Source organism: Narcine bancroftii, chromosome 1 (assembly GCF_036971445.1).
Source record: "Narcine bancroftii isolate sNarBan1 chromosome 1, sNarBan1.hap1, whole genome shotgun sequence".
NCBI classification, from domain to species: domain Eukaryota; kingdom Metazoa; phylum Chordata; class Chondrichthyes; order Torpediniformes; family Narcinidae; genus Narcine; species Narcine bancroftii.
The window spans coordinates 262,192,215-262,217,275 of NC_091469.1; the positions used below are offsets into that span (position 1 = coordinate 262,192,215).

Below are 25,061 nucleotides of genomic sequence, written 5' to 3' on the forward strand. Positions count from 1 at the left end.
GGTGCCATAAAAAGCGCGGGTTCTTATTCACATGCTTTTCCTAATTGCTGGTGCCTGACCTGCAGCTGGAGGACTGGGACGTCATTGGAGGCGATGCTCTCTGGTAATGTGCTTGCTTAACTGTTGTGGCTGTGCGCGATTCTGTTGTACACGTGGGGCTCCCGCTACAGTATTCAAATGCATACATGTCAGTAATGAAGTGGTCCAGGGCAGAAGCCAAAATGAGTCCTGACAAATTTGCTTTTCTAGCACTTTTATTTGTCCTTAATTGGTGATTGTTTTGGACTGAATAATTAGAAGATTTTCCAATGCTACTCAACCAATCAGTCCAGAAGGCCACAGGTTCATTGCCAGAGGATTAAACTGTTTTCTTTTAAGTACATCAAAGTCTCCAGTTCATTGGTTTGATAGTAAAATGAAATCCTTCCTTGGAAATTAATCTTTGAATTTTACTCTAACTGCACTTTGACCAAGAACATTTTCTTGAAATGGTTATTGGACTAAATGAAGCTGGGTTTAGCTTATTATCTGCCTGCATTAACCCAGGGCTGGTTGCATCACTATCTGGTATGGAGGTGCCATCACTCAGGAAAAGAAAAAATCCAGAGGATTGGTAACTCGGCTTGTGACTTCTCGGGCACCAATCTTCACTCCATCAAAGACAACTACAAGAGGCGGTGTCTCAAGAAAGCAGCCTCTATCCTCAATGACCTCACCATCTGTATATACTTGTATCTATCTATCTACACACACACACACACACACACACACACACACACACACACACACACACACACACACACACACACACACACACACACACACACACACACACACACACACACACACACACCGTATGTACCACCAACTATGAACATCAGCCAGAATAACACCACTCCACCACTACTTTTTGTCTTCCATGGGCAAACCGGTTTTGAATCTAAACCATCAACTCATCATGGATCTCATACACTTTTATCTTCTGGATTGGCATTCTGTGAGGGAACTTGTCAAATGCCTCACTAAAGTCCAGGTAGATGGCATTCACAGCACCACATCAATCTCCAACTCAAATTGAATCAAATTTAGAAGACCCACACAAACCCTAATGTGACGATGCCTTTTTAATTGTTTTTTTAATCCTATCCCTACCACTGTCCTACAATACCTGCCCTAGAGAATGGAACTTTTCTTTATTGATTTCTGACTGTCATTTGTCAGGCATTTTGCTCTCCACCTTACCTGTAAGATACTCATCGGCTCACCACTCAGATGAGTAACCCCACCTCACCTTCCTCACACCTGCCTAGTCTCTCAGGACAAGATTTCCAAACAATTGCTGATTAGAAAAAGACATTGGAGCAGTTGCCAGCAACAGGATAAAGCTTTACAAACACGGTCATGGTCTTATTTCAGATTGGTTAGTAAGTACCATCAATCTAGTTTGTTCCTTCTCCTCCAAACCTTCAGCCTGGTTTGCAATTATGCAAAGCCCTATTGTCCTTTTGCAATAGTCTTTTTCAGTCAAGTGATCTCAGCAATTCATCCCCACTTTACTCCTGGCTGGCAACTTTAGATCTAGCACAACATTTGGCAACAGGAGCACAGTATTTGAGCTTCACGACTGGGGAAAACAAGGGTGTCTGGCGATGCTGCAGTCTGTTGGAATAAAGACTCCCCACAGTTCCCTTTGGTTCAGACTTCTCTTTCTTCTTTGTTGGGAAATCCACTGTGACTTGATAAAATGTTTGCCTTAGCCTCCAGAACACGGTGGAATCTCACCCAGTTCTGCAGCAAGGCCAAACATATTTTGGGGGATGTAATGTATTTTGCCTCGTGCTTGTCTGCACAGAGCAACATTAAACTCATTAAAATTTCAAAGAGCTACAGATGCTGGGAATCAGAAATAAAAGCAGAAGATGGCAGAAACAATGAACAGATCAGGTAACAGTTGCAGTATACAAATTAAGAACTGTTAGAATTTTTGAAGGGTTTTCTAACTGTCCCTCTTTACATTTCCCTATAAATTCTATAGGTCGCATAATATTTCAAATGTAAATCGGCTCACTATACCTTCCTGTAACTCAACCACACAGATGCTGCTTTTGAATCATAATTAAGATGATTTCTTTTTTAACGGTAAGTTCTTAACATTCACTATCAGACAAAAGTTTAACATTAACTAATTGCAGATTTGAGATTCCAGTGATGGTTGTGTCATTTTCTACATGGCTGCAGAAGCTGAGAGGAAGTAAATCATCCTCACCCTGAGGTACACCTGAGAAACAGGAAAAAAAAGAAAATTATATTCATGAATACTGTCAGCTTTTGTGTTTTTGAATGACTTACTGAAAACGTAGAATGGAAATAATCATCAACCTCTCTAGAAGAATGAACATGAACTTTTGAAAGAGTTAGATACATTGGTTGCCTTGTTTCAAATTCTGGACGTGAAAGTAGCGATACAACTGTATGATTTAAGAAGAGTGACAAAAGGCATCTCCAGGTTGAAGAACAATTGTTTTTCCATCAGTTTGGTGATTTAATTTATACTTACTGTTTATTGTGCATGTAACGTATCAATGTAGCTGCAGCAAGTAAAACTTTCAGTGCATTTGTATATTGTACTTATGTACATGACAGTATACTCTGTCTCATCATCATTGAGAGACATTGTGGAATCACATAACCTTGGCATGGAAACTGCTGGTATCTATTATTAAGGAGATGGTACCAGAGCACTTAGGAAATAATAAGATTGGCCAGAGTCAACATGGACTGATGAAAGGGAAATACAGTTTGACAAATATTTTGCAATTGAAATAGATAATATTCTCACGTGGTTTGACATGGTAGATGCAGGGATAGAGCTTCCTTGAGGTTGCAAGGACAGTGGAAGTCTCAAATAGAGGGATAGCCATTAAGAACAGAGAATGAGAAGAAACTTTTCCAAATAGTGGGCAATGAATCTTACCAAATGGGTGGTGGGGGCTCATTGGCTGAGTAGATTCAGGACAGGATATAATAGATTTTTGAACATCAAGGGAATCAAAGTTTCTGGCTTTGGTGAAGAATAGTGGTGCTGAGGTAATGGATGGAAGTGCATGGAGGAGGGGTCATCGGACTTACTCAGGTATGAATGCAGACTGTGCAATCTGAGAAATACTAGTATTGTTACGAGCCCCAAGGACCCCAAAACCCACCAGCAATAGATATTCACCACGACAAATGGTTACTTAAACAAAAGTTGTTTTTAATTATCTTTAAACATGAAAACAGAATCAAAGTTTAATTTATCTCTATTAACTTAACTAACCCAAATTTACCCCCTTCTAATTCTAAGTGCACGTGTATGATGTGTGTGTATGTAAATTTAAGAAAAGTTCTTTGGTTCACATTTCAATCTCATGTCTCATTCTTCCAAGTTCACTGGTTGTAGGCAATTCTTATACTGTGCACAGAATTTAACATGTATAAAGTTCACCAGGTTTTGGTGCTCGAAAGGCAAATGTTTACCGCTCAGGAAGGTTCTTTGGAGGTTTGCAGAGAGAGATTTGTTGTTCCAGGATTTCCACAATTGAGGTACCACCAATAGTCACCTCAATATCTTGCTGATGAAACTTGCCCCATCAGGGTTCATCAGATAATAATCTCTTTCTTTCAGGCTAACACAGAGTTCCATTCTGTTCCACTTATTCCAAGAGAAACATCAGACAGAGAGCACTTCCAGCCATCTGCCGCTCTGGAGCTTTCTGTTTCAGTTCCAACAAACTTTTCCTGCTTGCTTCAGCTGTCTTTCAGTGTCTCTCTCACACACACACACACACACACACACACACACACACACTGGCTGAGAGAACTTGTTTCCCTCTTCTCTCTCTCTCTCTCTCTCTCTCTCTCTCTCTGTCTTCCAACTGCAAGAAAGCCCATGTGACTCTCTCTTGCAAAACCAAAACCCCCATCTTCTCCAATCTGTTGTCTTAGATAAACAAATTTCTCAGGAGTGACCCTTCTGTGCACTTTGCAGAAAGGTCAGAAGCCTTGTAAAAATGTTCAACACAGATGACCTGTCTCCAGCCGATTCATTTGATGACATCATTTCAATTAGCAGCTATTTATGAAATGTGCATAGCATTCTCCATAGTTTCTGTAATGTTACTGAATATGAATTCTTCAGCATTTCAAATAAGATCTGTTTTAAAATAGGTGTATGTATGTAACCTACTCTAATTGCATGGGTAAATTATGTGTCCATGTTGTCATTTCAAGTCAATTTTGTTATCAATCTGATTGTACAAGTACAATTTGACGAAACCGCATTCTCCAGTCCTTGGTGCAAAACCTGCTTGGAAAGGTTCTCAATTTCAAAATGTGTCCATGCCAGTGCATGAGTTTAAACTTGCTAGATTGTTGGGATGTTTTACATTCATTTTCATTGATGAGAATGGCTGTGAGGGGCTACTGTGTTAACAATTTTAGATTTTTTAGATGATTATTTAAATGCTTTAATTAGATTTTGGATTTTGTAAGTTTATGGCTAAGTTTTTGATTTTTAAAATGGCTTGACTATTCATCAATAGCTTTTAGTTATTTCATTCAGCATGGATTTGTTAATGTTAATCACATTTGATTAAGTTGATTGAGTTCTTTGAGGTGACAAGAAAAGCCAACGAGGTCAATACATTTAATGCAGTGTGCAAAGACTTTGACAAGATCCTGAATGGCATGATAGTATAAAATGTAAAGGTGCAGAGGATGAAATGATACATTAGGTCCAAAACTGACCCAGTGCTTGGAAAATGAAGGGTTCTGTCCTGAAATGTTGCCTCCCATGGATACTGCCTGACCCACTGAGTACCTCCAGCATATTGTGTGTTGATGGGGGTTAATGGATATTTTGGAGACTTGACGATTATTACCATTAGTGTTCCATTAGGTTCAATTCCTGGGCTCGTATTTTTAGTTGCATACATGAATATATAGTTGAGTTTGGTGCCTCACTGTCACCATAACCAAGAAGCTGATTGTTGACTTCAGGAAGGGAAAATCAGAGATGAATGATCCAGTGATCATTGGGGGATCAGAGGTGGAGAGTGTGAGCAAATTTAAGTTCTTGGAAATCGTAATCTTGGAGGATCTTTCCTGGATCCAACACACTAAAGGCATCATGAAGAAAGCACGTCAGTGCCTCTACTTCCTCAGGAGTTTGCGGAGGTTTGGTATGACATCAGAAACCCTGGAAAATTTCTACAGAGGTGTGAAGGAAAGTGTGATAACTGGCTGCATCATGGTCTGGTATGGGGACACCAATATCCCTGAGTGAAAATTCATGCAAAAGGTAGTGGACACAGCTCAGGACATCACAGGCAAAACCCTCCCCACTATCAAGAACATCTATAGGGAACACTGCCATTGGAGAGCAGCAGCAATCATCAAGGATCTACACCACCCAGCACATGCTCTGTTTTCGATGTTACCATCAGCAAAGAGGTCTAAGTACCACAAGACTCTCACCACCAGATTCAGGAAGAGCTGCTCCCCCTCCAGCATCAGACTCCTCAACAACAAACTCAATCAGGGACTCATTTAAGGCCTCTTACTTGTGCACTTCGATTTTTTTTTCTCTCTGTGTTACACAGTCAGCTGTACGTGGAGTACAGTTTTTTTTTCCACCACCAATAAGAGGTAATTCTGCCTCCGCCCTCATGAAAAAGAATCTTCGAGATGGATGTGATGTACTCTGGCAATAAATCTGAAATCTGAAAATATATGGAAGAAGATGAGTCTGGATGAGCAATTAACAGGAAGCTTTGAATTATCTTGTCTAGTTTTTTTTTAGTGAAGAGGCTCAATTTAACAGGCCCTGGAAATGGGTGCACATGTTACCTGTATCGATTCAGTACAGTGCAGGCAGATTTCCAGCTTCATGCTCCCCATTGATTTTTTTAATAGAAGAATCCAGCCAGTGCTAACCATAATGCCTGTGCATCAGTGGGAGAACAAAATTCCAAGTGGCTCGCAGTGTGGGAGAAAATTTGCATGTGTGGCAATTTGTGGAGTTGGCATCAGAACAAATCTAATCGAGGGGCATTAGGATAACTTGGGGGGCTCTGAATTTTCAGCGGTGTCAGACCATGCAGGGTGGCAGTGGCAGCATTGGACTGGGGTGGGGGGGGGAGTGTTGGCGGTAGCATCAGACTGGAGGTGGGGTTAGCGACAACTGGATCGGACCGGGTGGGTGTGGGGGTGCATAATAGCTCATGAATATAGTTTCAAATATCAACTGCACACTCAACACATGTTCATTGGATCACTCCTTCAATTATTATCTCCCACCAATCTCTATCATTCTGGAATTGCACACTTTGCACTAATGCAAGTCTTAAACCTAGGACACATGCCTCGCCTTTAGTGCTAAGTACTTGAGCACAGTGGACATGTTGCCCAAATCTATCATCGAGCCCTCACCAATACACTTCACCCTCTCTAACAGGAAAATGTGGCATAAAACCTAATGTAGCAGCAACCAATCACATCAGAGACTAATTGCCGTGATGCATTGAAGGAGGCCCTCAGACGAGTCCAGGGTCAGCAGTGGGACTGATACCATTGAAGGGGGCAGTGCCCCCCACTACTTACTCTTCTATTTCACAACGGACCTTTCCACTCAAGCGTCAGTCTCCCAAATTCAGAAACTGCGACAATTTGAAGTAATTCTCTGTACCGCTGTCAATGAAATGAACTGATCAGAGACCTCAAGTTTTGTTTCACAGACTTTATTGTACATGATCTATCACAGAGAGCAGGCAGTAGTGTCCACTCCACTGACTCTGAAATTTCCTCCATAAAAGCATGAATATTTATACAGAGAGACAAACTAGCTGTTACAGAAATTAGGATTATGTCATGGAATAAAACTATTACAAGCTACATCTAGACTGTTATTACAAGTTTTATATATCCGTGAACTACTCTTTGCAGACGATGCCGCTTTAGTTGCCCATTCAGAGCCAGCTCTTCAGCGCTTGACGTCCTGCTTTGCGGAAACTGCCAAAATGTTTGGCCTGGAAGTCAGCCTGAAGAAAACGGAGGTCCTCCATCAGCCAGCTCCCCACCATGACTACCAGCCCCCCCACATCTCCATCGGGCACACAAAACTCAAAACGGTCAACCAGTTTACCTATCTCGGCTGCACCATTACATCAGATGCAAGGATCGACAACGAGATAGACAACAGACTCGCCAAGGCAAATAGCGCCTTTGGAAGACTACACAAAAGAGTCTGGAAAAACAACCAACTGAAAAACCTCACAAAGATAAGCGTATACAGAGCCGTTGTCATACCCACACTCCTGTTCGGCTCCGAATCATGGGTCCTCTACCGGCACCACCTACGGCTCCTAGAACGCTTCCACCAGCGTTGTCTCCGCTCCATCCTCAACATCCATTGGAGCGCTCACACCCCTAACGTCGAGGTACTCGAGATGGCAGAGGTCGACAGCATCGAGTCCACGCTGCTGAAGATCCAGCTGCGCTGGATGGGTCACGTCTCCAGAATGGAGGACCATCGCCTTCCCAAGATCGTATTATATGGCGAGCTCTCCACTGGCCACCGTGACAGAGGTGCACCAAAGAAAAGGTACAAGGACTGCCTAAAGAAATCTCTCGGTGCCTGCCACATTGACCACCGCCAGTGGGCTGATAACGCCTCAAACCGTGCATCTTGGCGCCTCACAGTTTGGCGGGCAGCAGCCTCCTTTGAAGAAGACCGCAGAGCCCACCTCACTGACAAAAGGCAAAGGAGGAAAAACCCAACACCCAACCCCAACCCACCAATTTTCCCTTGCAACCGTGTCTGCCTGTCCCGCATCGGACTTGTCAGCCACAAACGAGCCTGCAGCTGACGTGGACTTTTTTACCCCCTCCATAAATCTTCGTCCGCGAAGCCAAGCCAAAGAAAAAAAAGAAAGAGAAAAAAAATATTAAAACCTTAGTTTTGTCTAATTGAAAGAAAACTGCGTCATTAACCACTGTTCGCGTCCTTGACTACAGTTAAAGCTACAACTTAGCTTCCAAGTAATATGTCTCACTGAACACAAATAGTCAGGTTCAGGCACTTTATTAAAACGGGCTGTTTGCCAACTATGTTGGTGTCAGTATTAATCCTTTCTGCATGAACTTTCTTTCACAAATTGGTGTTGTATTAAAACAGGCTGTTTGCCAACTATGTTAGGTGTCAATCTGCCTGCATGAAATTTCTTCCACACTACAACATTATCTTTGCTCCTTTTTTCATGTTGGATGCCCCCAAGAACTGCAAACTGCTTCAGCTGCACAGGACGAGAAAGACAGGGATGAGGAGGACCCCTTGTCACTGACTTCACAAAATGTTCATTACCAATTCTGTTGCATCATTCAGAGTGAAGAACAGAGTTCGATGTACAAATGCTGAAAATGTGTACCACAGATAGAATGGAGTGGAAGAGAGGGCAAGGACATCACAGATACGAGTTCTCTGGTGAGTCATAGGATTAATTCTTTGGATGCCTGAAGAAATCAAAATATTGTTGACACCTGGGCAGAATGCAGGAGGATGAGCTGCCCCGGGAATCTTGATTGAGGGTGGTATTTGAGACAATGCTTCCAATATTGACACTACAGCAATGATGATATCCAGCAAGGGAAAATCCAGCTGTCAATCTTCTATCGTTCAATTACATAACCGTCACTGAATCCCCCACTATCAATGTCCTGGAGTTACCATTGACCGGATACTGTACAGGATACGGCATGAACACAAGAACAGGTCAGAAGCTAGGAATCCTGTGTCGAATAACTCACCTCCTAACTTCCCAAAGGCTGTCTACGGTCAATAAGGCTCAAGTCAGGAGTGGCCTAGAACACTCTCCACTCTTCTGGATGAGCAGAGTTTCACCTGCTGTTGAACATCGTATTGGAAAGATGATGTTTGATAGGCACTCCATCTACAACCATTCACTCACTCCACTGCTGAAGCATAGTAAGGGCAGTTTTACTATCTACAGGACCCACTGCAGACCTGCCATTGTGTTGACCTGAATGTTACTAAATCAACAATAGCAGAGAATGCATTTGAAAAGTTCGAATGCGGAGATTGAACCTTCACATTCCAGCACCAGAAAGGTTAACGAGATGTAGTCCATAAATAAGCACTAACCAATGACCGCCACAGTGGTCTGTCAGCTGTTAAAAAAAATGTTCACTCAGGACTTGCTCTGGTTGGCACTGAACCTTCTAATGCTGCTTCCTCCAGGACTGGGAAGGATGCTGATCACCACTGAAAACAATCAGACGTGTCTGCTGTCTAACCTGCCCTGTTAATCAGTAGGATAGCACTCTTCTGTCTGGGTTTCCTTTGCGGGAAAGTCTTTCATCTGAAATAATTTCCACTCAGATCTGGCTTCCCCTTCAAATTAAAATAAGCAATACAATGAACACACACATATTATGGTTTTGCACAGTGTATTATACTGTCTTTGGCATGTCATAGCTTGGTATGTTTACCAAGGCCTTGTCTGATCAAGAATATGCAGTCATCTAATCATAGAATACACTACCAGCTGAAATGTCTACCAACTGTAAAGCAATTTATTTTTCTTATTTTTAAAAAATGTTATAGGAATAAAGGCAAAAGTTTCTCAGATCTGAGTATAGCTTCAATGAAAAGATGGACAACATTGGGATGGGAGATAATGGGTTGGAGTGAATTGAACTGTGCTGGAGGGAGCGGAGACAGGCTGTGTGAATGACAAGGCATCCAGAATGGATATGAGAGTTTATTGTCAGATACATAAGTACAACGTACAGATGCACCAAAATTCTTACCTGCCGCGGCCACACTGATACACTGGTACACCAACAACAATCATGTAACTTAACAAATTTTGAGGACGGTAATGAATGGATACCTGGACAAACTTGGTGCTGAAATAAACACTTTAGAGATAACCAGAGAAAGTGCAAATCCAACAAATCATATTTGGAGTGGAATGCCAGGGGAAGTGAGTGGAGAACTGCTAGATGAATGTAAATGATTCAAAACTCATGCACATTGGAGATGATGAACACCAGAATAAAATGGTCAGATGGCCAGAAATATCAACTTTGGAGAGGGGAGCTAGTCTGGGAAGCAAAGCCTCTTCTAGGTAAAGCGCCATCTGTTGGTGACTGTCAAATAACAAACATGATACCATGCAAAAAAGAATAGAGTGTGGATCACGGAAAGCAATCTTGTTACCATGCAGAGCAACATTTAGGATGCACCTGGAGTATTGTAGGAATTTCTTAAACCAACTCCACACAAAAAAAACTAAACTTTAAAAAAAAAGTAGAGAAGAATTAATATGATAGGGGAATAAAAAAAAAACATCTGGGGAGAGGCTCAAGGAACTTGGTCTGTTCTTATTGAAGAGGAAAAGAATGAAAATGGATATAGCTGAGATTTTTAAATTAATAGCGCTCAGGAATGTTGAGGGTCAGTTGGGGCTATTTGCCTTGGCAGAAGACAACAGAATAAAAGGACATAAATACTGGCTGAGAACGATTCAGGCAGGATACTGAGAGGGTGGTCAGGCTTTGGAATTGCTTACTGAGGGAGGTTGAAGCGGCAAGATCTTTAAGGCAGAATTAGACAGATACTTAAAGAGAAACATATTTTTGGATACAGCTGCTGGGGCAGCAAGAGAGCTAGGCATGCTGTCACATCATCAGTACTTCCTGATTTAGGGCTTGAATAGATGTTGAGCAGAATTTATTCAGCCTGGGCTGAGGTTCTTTTTTTTAATGTTGCACTTCTGAACAAAAGGCAGGTAAATGTAATCAAAATTTCCATCGCAAGAAGCATTGTAGCAAATTCTTTTTCCTTTTTAATGAATACCTGATAGAATTGAATGGTTGTAACAGGATGAAATTAAGATCTAAAATAATATGTGATCTTTTGCAGTGGTGGAGATTAAATGGAAGTTTACGATCAGATAGAGTATTAACAAATGTGACCTTCTAGGACATAACTTTTAATATTTTGTTCCTTTCTATCTTATTGTCACTGATTTTTTTTTAACCTCCGATGATATTTTGTGCTCTTTTTAGCCTCTCGTTGTGATACCATTGTCTAGCATTCAGTGGAGGCCCCAAAATCTTTATCTGAGGATTAAAAGATGCTACATTTGCCACTGGTTTTCCATTATTTAGTACGGTGACCTGAAGTTTCTCTTCCTTCTTCCTGGCAGGGCCACGTTGGGAAGTTGCCACACTTGGAAAGGAGCTCAAACTGCGCCTGGCAATCAGTGGCATGGGGAAGGTGCCCATTAATATACATCAGTGCCCGTGATGATATCAGGCTGAGACTTCACTTGCGTGTGGAATTGATAACATTGAAAGGGATTATGGGTGTGCGCCAGTGATTGGGAACTGCAGCTCAGTGAGCTTTGCCATTGAAGAAGCAAGCCAAACCACAAGGTTTGTTCTTCTGCATGTATAAACTTTGCTGATCTTAGCAGGGCTGCCGCAAATGAATTCAGAGGCAGTTAGTGAAAATTCTAAGAAATTTGCCAGAGTTCATTGTGGATGTAGGTCTTAGCCTTGGCAAAGGTGCTCTGTACATGAACAGCCTGGAACTATCTTGCAAATTCCCCACAATCTCTGGAGGCGATCTTAAAATTGGACAGCAGAATTATCAATGTAAAACAAATACAATGCATAGTGAAATGTAAATGGTGAAGGTTTCACTGTAACAACTGTACAATTAACACCAGCTCTGCTTAATATAAAGAACTAATTCAAGTAGCAGAAGACACATGAGTTGAATGGAGTAAGCTTTTCTCTAATTCTCCGCTCAATGGTTCTCACAACGTTGACACCAGATTTGTGCCTTGTATACAACATGCTACCCTGTACACCAGTGGTTCTCAACCTTTTTCTTTCCACTCACATGCCATTTTAAGTAATTCCTACGCCATCGGTGCTCTGTGATTAGTCAGGAATTGCTTAAGATGGGAGTAGGAAGGTCGAGAATCACTGCTCTAGGCCCAATTGTCACTGAAATATTTTGCATGAGAAAAATTGTCATTGCCCCATTTCCTTTGGAGTCATGAAACCGTTCACATAATGAGTCCATCAGGTACAATTAAAACAGTGGTATTCAAACTTTTTCTTTCCACCCACATAACACCTTAAGCAATCCCTTACTAATCACAGAGCACTTATGGCACAGGGAATATTTAAAGTGGTTTGTGAGTGGAAAGAAAAAGGTTGAGAACCAGTGGTGTACACTTTAACAGAGGGTTTTGGAAATATTGGTTTATGGATCCTTGTAGTATAATAATAAGAGTACTCCCACATATAATCAAATGTAAAATGCATATTCTGATTGGGGCATCGCTAGTGGAGCTTCTGCCTCACAGTTCCAGGTTCAATCCTGACTTCAAGTGCAGTCTGTTTGAACTTTGCACATTCTCCCTGTAACTACATGGATTGGCCCATGGTCCTCTAATGTTCTTTTACCTCCTAAGGATAAGTGGGCTGGTAAGTTGCTTGTCTCCCATTGCACTATGTTCTCAGACTTTCCTCCCACTCCCATTCTCAGATTTCAGATTTATTGTCAGAGTACATAGTGGCGTCACTAGGGTTGGTGTCCCACAGTAGGATAACACGTGTTATCACCCCCCCCTTAGAATATTATATAATATCAGAATAATATGTGATAAATAAAGATGTAAGTTGCTAAATTTACAACTATAGATTATAGAATACCAACAACAAAATTGTAAAATCTTTCTACATTGAATTACAACATTATTAGTTACATTGTTAGTAAATGAGCAGAAGCCGTTTTTGATTTTTCTCCTTTTCCTTTAATTACTACTTCATTCTCAAAATAGTTATTGATACAGTTTCACAAACACTGATGACCACAATATTGTAGCTAAAACACCAGAAAATTTGACAAAAGCAGTGACTATAAAAGCAATGAAAACAACAGCACGTGCTTGTAACGTGTGCAGATGAAACCTCGTGATTCGAAGTGCCATTGTATCTGACCGGGGCGCATTAGAAGGTTCAAAAAGTAAATTAGCACAGAGGTTTAGCCTTGTAGGTATATTGATACGTGTAAGATGGGCTTATGAAAAAATGCTTTTGTTGTTATAACTAACTGCAGGGATATTTTTATAAAAATACAGTAATTTTGGGATCACCAGCTCTGATGGTGTCACGCGATGTGGTCTGCATCTTCTTGTGACACCAGAGAGGATACATAGACAACCCTGAGATTCCGTTATATGCAGGTGAGGCCGAATTACCACTTATTGGTAGTGCAAAAGAAAGCTGTGCACAGAGTATAGATGTAAACAAATAAACAACTGTAAATAGATAATGAAAATGTAAACAAACTGACTGCAATACATAGAGAATAAAAAAAAACTTAATAAAGTGCACAAGTAAGAGTCATTAAATGAGTCCCTGATTGAGTTTGATGATGAGGAGTCTGATGGTGGAGGGGGAGTAGCTGTCCCTGAACCTGGTGGTGTGAGTCTTGTGGCACCTAGACCTCTTTGCTGATGGCAGTAGCGAGAACACAGTGTGTGCTGGGTGGTGTGGGTCTTTGATGATCGTTGCTGCTCTCTGATGGCTGTGTTTCCTGTAGATGTTCTTGATCGTGGGGAGGGTTTTGCCTGTGATGTCCTGGGGTGTGCCCACAACCTTTTGGAGAGCTTTACACTCAGGGGTATTGGTGTCTGCATACCAGAATGTGATGCAGCTGGTCAGCCCTCTTTCCACCACACCTCTGTCGAAATTTGCCAGTGTTTCTGGTGTCCTACCAAACATCCATACACTCCTGAGGAAGAAGAGGGGCTGACATGCTTTCTCCATGATGCCATTTGTGTGTTGGGTCCAGGAAAGATCCTCCAACATGGCGAGTCCCAAGAACTTAAATTTGCTCTCCCTCTCCACCTCTGATCCCCCAGTGATCACTGGATCTTTGGCTTTCCCTTCCTGAAGTCAACAATCAGCTCCTTAGATTTGGTGACATTGAGTGCAAGGTTGTTGTTGGTGCACCCTTCAGCCAAGTTTGAATCTTCCCCCTGAATGCTGACTCAACCCCTTCCTTTATACAACAACAGATTCAACATGGTTGAATTGCTCCAACAAGATCGTGAGACTTTCCATTGACTGGCAGTTTAAATAGAGAAACAACATGCCTTCAAACTCAGGGTTGCATTCAGTTGTTTGTAATCAGATACGCACCTCGTTATTCCTCGGCTCCAGTGATCTAATCAGGAGTGTGACCAACTACTTATTTTTTTGATCATCGCAGGTAACCCATGGGATCCAAAGTTTTGAGTGGAGTCTCTGCTGGATTGCTCCATTGCCTCACCACTGCTGATGAGTTGAACCTATCAGAAATGTGTTTCCTTTATCTTTAAAAGGCACTGCGTACTCTTGAATGAAGACGTCAGCCCCTTTTAAAGTTGGATGGCTAAATTCGACAAGTCATCTGTTCAGTGCCAAGATGGACGACCTTTTGAACAAAGATCAGCCAGGAAAATGGGGTAAGAATAGATTTACTGAAATCCAGCAATTTGTGTGTTTCACATTCTCTCTCTTGTGCACTAGTCGATTTCAAAGGACCACTATTGGAACAATTACCCTGTTGGACTCCTGAGATTTCTGTCTATTTTCAGGCAGGACCCCCACTGTCTTTCTCCCTTTCCCCAACCCCTCTAACTAATGCTGACATTCTGTAACTTTTCTGTACCTATACCGTTGCCATAGCTCTACAGTATTAATACCAACACCATAATGTATCAAACAACTTCTCACTTAATCTGTTCAAGTTTAATTAGTTCGTTCAAAGATCTGTACCTTTGAGCTTGGCTTTGAATGGAAAATCATCTAAGGCCTTGGCTCTTCATTGCTTGAGTTAAAGGAAACTGAATATTTTTGGAAGTTTCATTCAAACTATTTGTGAACATGATACTGATTCACTCAAGAAAGTGATTTTGTAATCCAGAAATACAGATAGAGTACGCTTCCGATTACCCGAAAATCATTCCACTGAAATTATCAAATATCTGAAATTTTTTTTGGCGGAGACATGACATCGCAAGTTGAAAAAAATTGTTTTTTTTTACCCACTGTACTCAAGTGGGGCTACAGGGAATCACTTTTACAAAGGAGACATTTGTCCACAGTTACACATTGAAGGAAAGGATAGCACTGGTTATTTATTTATAAATTGTCATTTTTTTGCCATTTGCACTGTGGCATACTCAGAGTTTGAATTGAATACCACTCGCCTGAGCTGCTCCCTCTGTCAAATTCCCCTTCAGTGGGGTTACTGAAATTTTGCTGGAGGGCAATCTCCTACCACTTACAGATGAGGTGAGACCTTGGGCTCCTGGGCAGGAGTGGGGGGACCTCAGGCTCCCAGGCAGGATTGGTGACAGCAGTGGGGAGGTGTCGACGACAGCCAATACAAATATTCTGATGCTACTGGGCTGGTTAAAGAAATTTCTCAATTACCTGAAAAATCTGTATTACCGATATAGGTCAGGTCACAAGCATTTTGGATAATCAGAAGTGTACTGTATCAGTGAAAAACAAGCAAATTAATGCCTTTGGGCATGTGGTTCTTGTGAGATTCTTCTTATAATATTGTGGCTTTAGAGATTCCTCTGAAAGTAATGGAATGAAGGTTGGATAATGTCTTATAATGAGACTATGGCTGATGATTAAGATGGATCAATGTGTCAAAGAATGATTGAAGATATCATAGTATAAAAATGTACAGTCACCAAAACATAGCCCTGATGTCTCCCAGGTGCCTGTGCATTGTTGAGACAGGTCAGTAGTCTGAAGTCATGGAAAACACGCAGCAACACAAACACATGACCTTGATATAATCGCACCCTCAAAGCACCACTGATATTTGGAGGATTTTCAAACAAGCGTCAGTGTTTCCGAGTCAGCCCGACTCATTCTCTGTGATGCACTTTTACAAATTTGCAAGGAACAAGACTCCATGTTCAAAAATGTCATGTCACGCACTGAATCTCTCTCTCCCCCCCCCCACACACACACACAAACACACACAATAACCCAGTGCAATATAACCAGTGAGAGTACCAGCGAAACCCATGTCACAATAATGCAGTGATTTTAATTTCTGTTCCTGCCGCAATTTGCCCTTGAGAAAGTACACATTACTGATATGATTTGTAAACCACATTTGCTGACAACCACCCAAAATTTTGTTTGAGAGATTATAATATGGATAGAAGATGAAGGATTGAAATTCTTTCTCTTTGAATTCAGACATGAGGCCCAGTACCTTGAGCTTGGTTTATTTGGTAACTCCATTAAAAGATATTTTAAAATTGAGCTAAATTGTATCATCAATTAAAATCCAAAAAAAAAGTCTCTCTATCTAAGCTTGTAGATACGTTGCCCATCACTAAAATGATCAGGTCACTTTCTCACCTTTGTTTCAATGATCTGAAAACCCTGTGTCCCTTGTTTGACAAAACCTTAATCTTATTATTGTGAGTTTCCAGCAAGCGAGGCTTTCCTCTAGAATTGCAAGGTTTGATTTTTCTTTTGGGCCAATATTTTGAAAGTGATTTATTCTGGTTCAGGCCAGATTTGTTCACAAATATCAGTAAGAAGGTTGCAAATTACTAAACGGCAGGAATCTGATCTCAAACCATCCACAACCTGAAATCAAAATGTTCCTTGGGACTGAACGCAAATATGAGCTTCGACTTCATGCTCATTACCCGAAAGAATGGCGCCTAATGTTCACTCACTGTGCTGAGAGTTGCCAAGGCTTTGATGGGCTGATGATGCATTCTCTACTGGTTGGCATGCTCGAAGTCACACGATGGACCCTAGCACAGGGCATGTGATGTGTTTATCCTGTATGGGTGGCATCCCGACTTTTGCCTTTCTCATTATTAAGATTGCCAAATGTAAAGATTGTCGAGGCTGGAGGGTCCCCAAAGTGGTCAATATCGACCCTTGGGGGAAGGGGGGAGGTCAATGGGAGTATGCAAGGAGTCGATAAATGCCAAGGGGATGAAAGGGGGGTTAATAAACATCAGGGAGGGTCAATTGAACTTTTGCGGTGGAAAGCAGAGGTGCATCAGTGGAATATAGAGCCTATGGCAGTGGTGGCCAACCTCTCGCAAGAGCAGGCCTTTGAACAAGTTGATAGTAAACGGGAGGATGGATGGAGCGTAGAAGAAAGATGTAAAGTTCTTTGTACCTTTGGTAGTGCCCCCTCCCCTGTCCAGCGCTTCTACCCCCATCCCTTCCAGTGCCACCAGCACCACCCCCAAGTCCAGCACTGCCACCACCCCCAGGATTCCATGCCTGGGGGTCGATGAGGGAATACTTAATTCCATGAAGGGGGTCAATGGCTTAAGAAGTTTGGGGACCCCTTATCTAGGCACTTGGTCAGAGGGCAGTGGGAATACATGTAGAATTCAATGCCTGGAATATAGGCCCACAAAAATAGCACAGGAAGAAATGTAATAACACAAAGGGCATCCTCATAGACAAGTGCATACTCAAGCTCCATACCTACAGCCAATGTCACTGCCAACCAGAAGTTAATTCACCAATGCAACATAACCTTAGGATTCTACATCACAGTCACATGTATTATATCAAGTCTATAACTTCAGCACTAACTGCACACCCAAGTTCACATTCCACAGTTTACATACATTGCCAACCGTTCAACCATGGCAGCCACATCAAACGGATTATATGGAACTGACTGACATACTTCCCTTTATCTTATTAGAGAGGTTCATACAAAAGGTGACAACATCCAACTGAAGGGGAAGATGTGCATTCATAATGTCTTAACCACTCTCTCTTGTGGTGCTAAGTCCCCTGGTGCAGTGGTGCAATCATTACAACATCTCATTAGCACAAAGCACCATGGGACTTAGCAAAGTGAAAGTAAGTGCTCTATTGAGTCATAGAGCGGTAAAGCACAGCAACAGACCATTCGGCCCAACTTGTCCGTGTGACTGTGATGCCTGTCTCTTCTAATCCCTTTTGTCCACATCAGGCCAACTGCTTCCCTCTTCAAGTATCTGTCTAAATGCCTTTTAAATAATGTAATTTTATGTGCTTTTACCATTTCGTCTGATGGTGGAAGCATTTAAAGTGAAGGTTCCTTTTATTGTCATGTAATAATATATAAAAATGATGTACTTCAACTTTTGTCTGTTGTTAGGCCTGGTGCCACTTATAATAAGGGAAAGAGAAGAAAATAAATTAATGAAGCACAAATAAAGTGAATGCTTCACCATTTTAGTACATTATTGAAGAGGGTTCTGACGGGAACAACTAAAGTGTTAAATCAAAGTACCTCACAGAACCAAAGTTTTCCAAAGAAATAATTCTAAGGTCCATTGCTCCCACTGCATGAAGATTGCATTCTACCTGAGTCAAGCTCTCCACATGTGCATCTTACCATGGGATAATGGAATTATTCCTATAATGTGTTAATGCTAAACCCAGTAATCGAATGGCTAAAAAATGGCATGGGCAATAAGGACAATGCAATGATAGCATAATTATTCAATGTATCACAACTTTCCAGATTTCCAAGGTGCTATATTTTCCACCAATTTAACATTTGAATAAAAGATATTAAGCAATTTTTTGATAGAAATTTTACTCATTAATATTATATCTGCTTTTTTCTTCTAAAGCAGAACCTCAGGATCGAGGTTACTGAAATGTTTTTTTTAAATTAGTTTTAAATGTAGACACAGCACTGTAATGGGGCAATTCGGCTCTACGAATCTGTGCTGCCCAATTTACACCCCATTAACCTGCACCCCAGTATGTTTTTGAAGGGTGGGAGGAAACTGGAGCCCCCAGAGGAAACCCTTGCAGACACAGGGAATACATACAAACTTACAAGCGGTCCTGATCACTGGCGCTATAAAGGCATTGGGCTATCTGCTACGCCAACCTTCCTGCCCTTGTCTTGTCTGTACACCCCCCTGTTTTGTAGGTTCAGAGGAAGCAAATATGAGAACGGCAGATGCTTCCACTGATGGACAAGGTGCCTGAGGAAACTGACTAAACAAGTGGGCGAGTGGTTTGAATAGGTTGTCGCTCCATTTGCTGCTTATACAGGGTTTCTATGAGATTTCAAAGCAGAGGAGACACAAAAGTTGTTCTGGACAGGTTTGATAGGCCAGTGGAGAGCAGGTTTATAGCATAATGTGGGCCAAAGTGCCTTTCTATGCTGTACTGTTCAATGTTCTTCTATAGCTGAGGATGGGTTAGATTTAGCTGTCAAAATTCACTGATTTTCATGGGCTACTATCTGAACAGAAGGGCTTTAATTAAATTCCTTTTGAGATAATTCAAGTAAACATGTTCAACAAATGTAAACAGTAAAGAGTCCTGACAGTTCAAATAGGTTTGCAAAAGGGCTCGATTTTGAGATTCCACGTGGCAACATTTGTTCCCAGCTTATCTTCTGCTTTGTCCACCCCCGCAGCCCAGCAACTGCCAAAATCATGACAGCTGGGTTATTTAAGGTGGTCTTAATTTGGTGGGAATGGAAGATAATCAGAACTGCGTTCTCTATGGAGACAGTTTCATTAAACTCTGGGACTTTATATTGGCCCTTTCAAAAATATGTGCAGGTATTAAAAATGGGGTGCAACAAACTTTATGCAATTGTCACTGGTGCTAACAAATAGCATATTCATCACCAGCCCGCTGTTGTGTGGTCATATTCCTCATCGCATTTCCACATTGACATTCAGCTCATTGTTTATTGTCTGTTCTCAGTTGCCACACAATGAATCAGAAAGTGATCCTACGCTAATTTAATCAATCATTTTATGATTGCAAGTTGTGTTATCAAAAGAAAATAAAGTCTGGAGAAGTGGGAAAATGTTTTACAGGAATAATACCAGGAATGTCATTTTAAATATCACATAATTTTGTCCATGGGAGAGTTTTTATTTTCCAGAAAAGAAACAATACTAAAGGGCAATCTAACAGAACCGTAACAAAATTTTGAAGGGTTTGATTAGACGATTGAAGATGAAGGCCAAAATCTATTATGGAATTCAAAGGAAACCTTTTTTACTCAGAGAGTTGTTGGAAAGTGCATCTTGCTTCAATGCAGAACCCAAAAGTCAAGCAGGAGCAGCTCACACTTCCCTGAGGCTGCGCTGCCAGTCAATGATTTAGCGATTCCCTTCATATCCTCAACACTGAGCCGCAACAGTCGCAGGCGAGAGAATTCTGAAGATTCAGAAACCTTTGTACTGAAGGATTTTCCATCACCTTATTCTCAGAAGCCTGACCTCTGATCTGAGACCATGTGTTTTGTTGAGATTCGTTTGGGGTTCAGAAACAAACGAATCCAGGCACAGGGAATAGATAACTAAAGGATTTATTAACACCGAAACAAATGGGCCGGCTACCCCAGCAACACAGTGGCAGATCAGGAGTAATTAACTGCATAAAGCAAAGTAGTTAGCAGTTTACAAGCAGTTGGAACCTAAACCCAGCAGCAGAATGCAATCAGAAAAGCAGTTCCAGGGAGAGGAGGGGAGAACGCAACTGCCTTACGACCCTGGAATATGCCTGTAGGGAAAAGGGAATTCTGACTCTGGAGGGTACCCTACACGTGGGGTACCTACAGGGGTAAACATGCTCCTGTACCCCTGGTAATTGGGAGCGTGGCTACAATAGTGGTATTGGCTCTGTCTACAGCGATACCCTGCTTAGCTTAAGGGGCTGCTAGTCCCTTACCTGTGATCACGTGGCAAAGAGAAAGTGAAACAGGTGCTGAATTTTTATAACCTGCCCTGCTCAGCAGGGGCTGTGAGGCACAGGGCTGGCCAATAGGAATGCGCACTCTGGCTGGTGGGAACACATCTAATTGGCAGGCTGGAGAGGCTGGGCAGTGAATCGATGTTGATGGATAGTTGGGTGTGGCTTCAGACATAACAGAAAATGATTACTGTCTATGTAACACTATGTACCACCATCCATGCACCTCCCTCCCCATCCCAATCTTTGACTTCTCGAACCAAGGTAGCCAATTCAACAGCACCCACAAGGCAATCCGACCTGGAATTCTTTAAAATTGTAGAGAGTGTAAGGCCACTTTCTCAGTCACAGGGTATACACAGAGAATCACAGAATGGCTCCAGGTTGGAAGAAGGCTCTTTGGCCCATTTAGTCTGTGTCAGCTCTATTCAAGAACAATCTAGTCAATTACACTTTTGCTTCCCTTCCTCACTTCCACCCCGCAGTAACCCTTCAATTTGTTTCAAATGCTTATGCAGTTTTCATTTAAAAGTTGTCTCCTCCACTATTTCTGCTCGTGCATTTCAGGACCACTTCTTCCTCTGCTCTGGTTTCCCTCCTGCACTCCAAGGACATGCTCAGAGGTTGATTTGGATATGCAAATTACCCCCGAGGGAAGCAAGTGGCAAGCATTGTGAAAAGCAATATTTCACTTTTTTTCAAAAATGACTCTTTGCCAAAATTTTCTAAAACATGCTTGCTTAAAATTCCATACCATTTGAATTTCACACACAAAGTCAAACATGCAACTGCTAATTTATAACAGATTGAGCATTATATATAAGGTATCAATTTCTATTGCTTACAACGTAATGTCAAACTAAGATAGAGGAAGAATGACATTCCACGTGTTACGAGGCTGGATTGTGCTTGATCCAATCTATTCTCTAAGCATGCCACCTTCACTATTTTTGTATTTAAGACAGAAATTGACAGGTATTTGATTAGTCAGGGCATCAAGGGTTACGGGGTGAAGGCCGGGGAGTGGGGCTGAGTGATACGGATCTGCTCATGATTAAATGGCAGAGCCCAGCCCCGACAGGCCGATTGGTCTTCTCTTGCTCTCATTTTGTGATCTATGCTTACCTTTTATGGCATCATGGCTCAAATGGAGCTAAAGACTTCAGTATGCTAGCATTCTGCAAAGCAAATGGGTCTGAAAGTGTTGACAAAATTCAATTAAATGTTTCTGGTAACCAGAAGCAGTTAAAAAATTTCAACAGAGACAAAAAACAATAATGTTTTACTGAAAACCCATTTATGTGTAAGGAATTAAATTCATTTTTAAAAAATGTAGACATTCAGCATATTAAAAGGCCCTTCTGGCCCACATCCCTTTGCTGCCCAGTAACACCCAATGAACCCACAACACCTGAAGAGTGGGAGGAAACCCATTCAGGCATGGAGAGAACATGCAAGCTCCTCACCATCAGCACCGGATTCGAACCCGGGTTGCTGGTACTGTAACAACGTTGCGCTAACCGCTATGCCAACAGTACCAAAAAAAAATGATTAAAAATATTAAGATCAAGTAAAAGAGTAAATTAATAAATCACTTCCCTATGCATACATTTTCAATCAAAGTCAGAAATCCTTTAATGGGTGAATGTGAACAATGGCTCTTGTGCAGCACAGTAGCCCTAACTTTATGCTAAGGTACCTCCTCGTTTTAGAGGAGGATTGGAATCTGCAGGAAACTAGCAGGGATCTTGAGGAACACAGGCTTGGACTGCAGGAGTGAACTGATTTGAGAGGAGGACATCACTGGGTATTCTCCACAACCAGGTGTTTCCCAGCTTGGGCTGTGTGTCTGTCCGATGAATGAGAGAGGAGGGCTTTGTTAATGATTACATGAGGGGCTATGAGATTTTAATGATATTGAGGAAGGAGTGGATGAATGCTCCAATCATACCCAGGAACCTATCCCTGCTTGAGTTATGCACATGGAGCGTTGAGATATTAGACCCCATGGTGGGAGGTCAGGCCTCTCCTGAAGTGCTGCAGACCGGGGGTGGGGTGGTCACATCATGGTCTTGCAAAGAGACCCCCTTCCCAGCCCTGCTGCTCGAAGCTGGGAGAAGTAGGCACAGGTGCGTTACGCAGGCCTGCCGCAGCCTCCGGTGCCTGTGCGCAACACAATTTCTAGTCTAGTTTGTGGTCGAACAGATTTTAACAGCAGTAAAACCAGACCAGTCTTACATCGCTGCAGCTGTTCAAACAAATCAAGGACTTGACCACATTCGTGAACCAACAATACACGAGAGCACAAAAAGAAAGCAGCCAGTGCTTCGTTCACCTTTTGGAACCTCACATAGCTCGGTGAACTTTAGACATAGTTCTATGTGATTTCCTCTCTCTCTCTCTCTCTGGATTGAAAACAACTGGTGGTTTGCCATCTGCATTACATCGTTCCTACCCGAACCCACCACCAACCAAAATCAGTGTAGTAAGCAAGATATTATGAGTTGCCCAAACAAGTTTAGGCTGGCACAACCCGCTTTAGGAGGCTTATATAAAGCCGTATGACCTTACATCACCATCCGTTTTGTTCTGAAATGCTTCTAAAAATAATGTGGCTGAAAAAGCCTGTGTTACTGCTGACAGTATGTGGCATCAGCCTTTTTGTTTACTCTCTCCTTCCCCTTATTACTGAGCTTGACAGCCAGAAAGGACAAGGAGGGATTGCAAGCTTCCTTGTGACTGCCCGCATTCTGGCGGGTAAACAGAAAAGAAATTGTGCCCTACTTCCGTGAATATTATCTGGAGTTGCAGCTTGTTTTCCAACTTTAAATAAAACTTTCATGCATCGCGGGGCTATGATCACGAAGCTTTAGTGAATGAAATCCACTCCTGGTTCAAAGGCTGCATGTGAACCTAATGACTCAAGTCAGTGGTGGTACTGCTTCCAACAGCTGTGTTGAATTCCATCTCTTATGAACATCAGCTGCAGCAACATCTTTCTCCAAGTGCACTCCACACTGAGAAGATACTATCAGTGTTTCCTAAGGACACTGAAGAAGACCTCCACTATGCAACATTAACATTGACAGCACAGCGGGGAGCTTTCCTGTGTTCCTTGCTTTTAGTCAAATTGTAGAAACTTTCTGAAAGTACACAGTTGCTGGCATCCAGGTGCTTCCACTGTTGGAGCAGACTATAATTATAAGAAACTTCCCCTCACAGAGGCATCTTGTTGATAAACAGTGCTGCATTTCTGAAATGGGAGATTCAATACCATTGCCCTTCATGTTCAAAGGGGGAGTTGTTACAAAGATGGTGAGAAGATAATTCTTCTATTTCTCATTCCAGGTATAACATTTGCCTGAACTAGGCTTATTTCTCCTTATCTCATGGAAGCATGAGTTACACGGAACATAAAACATTAAAGCACAGTACAGGTCGATTGGCCCATGATGTTGTGTCAACCCATATATTCCTATCAACAAAATGAAACCCTCTCGACTTCAAAACACTCTATTTTTCTTTCATCCATGTGCTTGTCAGAGACTCTTAAATGCCCCTATTGTTCTAGCCTCCACCACTTTTATTGTGATAAATAAACTTGGGTTATTTTATAACAACTATACTTTATTAGCTAAAGTACTCATACGACCTCATGGAGGCATCAATTTTTAATCTACTCCTAGCTGCAACAACTCATCTCCTACTCCCTCTAGTGATCAGGATTATCACTAGCACTCTATCATTACTTCCATTTTCCTTGAGATGTTTAATCTAACAACATGACACACTAATTCAGCATTCATTTCAATTTAAAGTTCAACACAAATGTAAACACAGACATCAGCAGCACAAACTTTTTAAGTGTGCAGTTCCTTTTCTTTTCGAGCTTCAGTCTGTCAGGTGCTTTGATAGCATGTGTGGATCTTCCTAACACAGGTGCTTGTGTTGGCTCTGCTGGTTGATACTGTCTAGCACTGGCTGTGTTTCCTCTGTGCAGGCTGGATCTTCTCCATTTGTCTGTTCCTGCAGTGTCTCTTGCATTTTCATCAGGCTCTTTCGATTCCTCCTCAGTATTTTATCATCCTCTATTCTGACCATGTAGGATCTTGGATTTACTTCCTCCAGAACAGTGGCCTTTTTGTCTCAAGTTTGGGAATCTCTGAGTCTCACTGTGTCATGTTGGGCCAGTGGCCCTA

At 41.8% G+C, this 25,061-nt stretch overlaps 1 long non-coding RNA gene across 2 annotated transcripts in view; it reads left to right on the forward strand.

The window, feature by feature from the left end:
* Window positions 1–236: 236 nt before the first annotated feature.
* Window positions 237–25,061, forward strand: part of LOC138751349 (uncharacterized) — a 50,729-nt gene continuing 25,904 nt past the window's right edge. The window contains exons 1-4 of one of the 2 annotated variants that reach the window (XR_011349857.1): window positions 237–2,139; window positions 8,420–8,518; window positions 11,268–11,496; window positions 14,466–14,588. This is a non-coding gene — a long non-coding RNA (uncharacterized lncRNA). The remainder of the gene's footprint in view (window positions 2,140–8,419; window positions 8,519–11,267; window positions 11,497–14,465; window positions 14,589–25,061) is intronic. The other variant, XR_011349854.1, reaches the window with a different exon arrangement.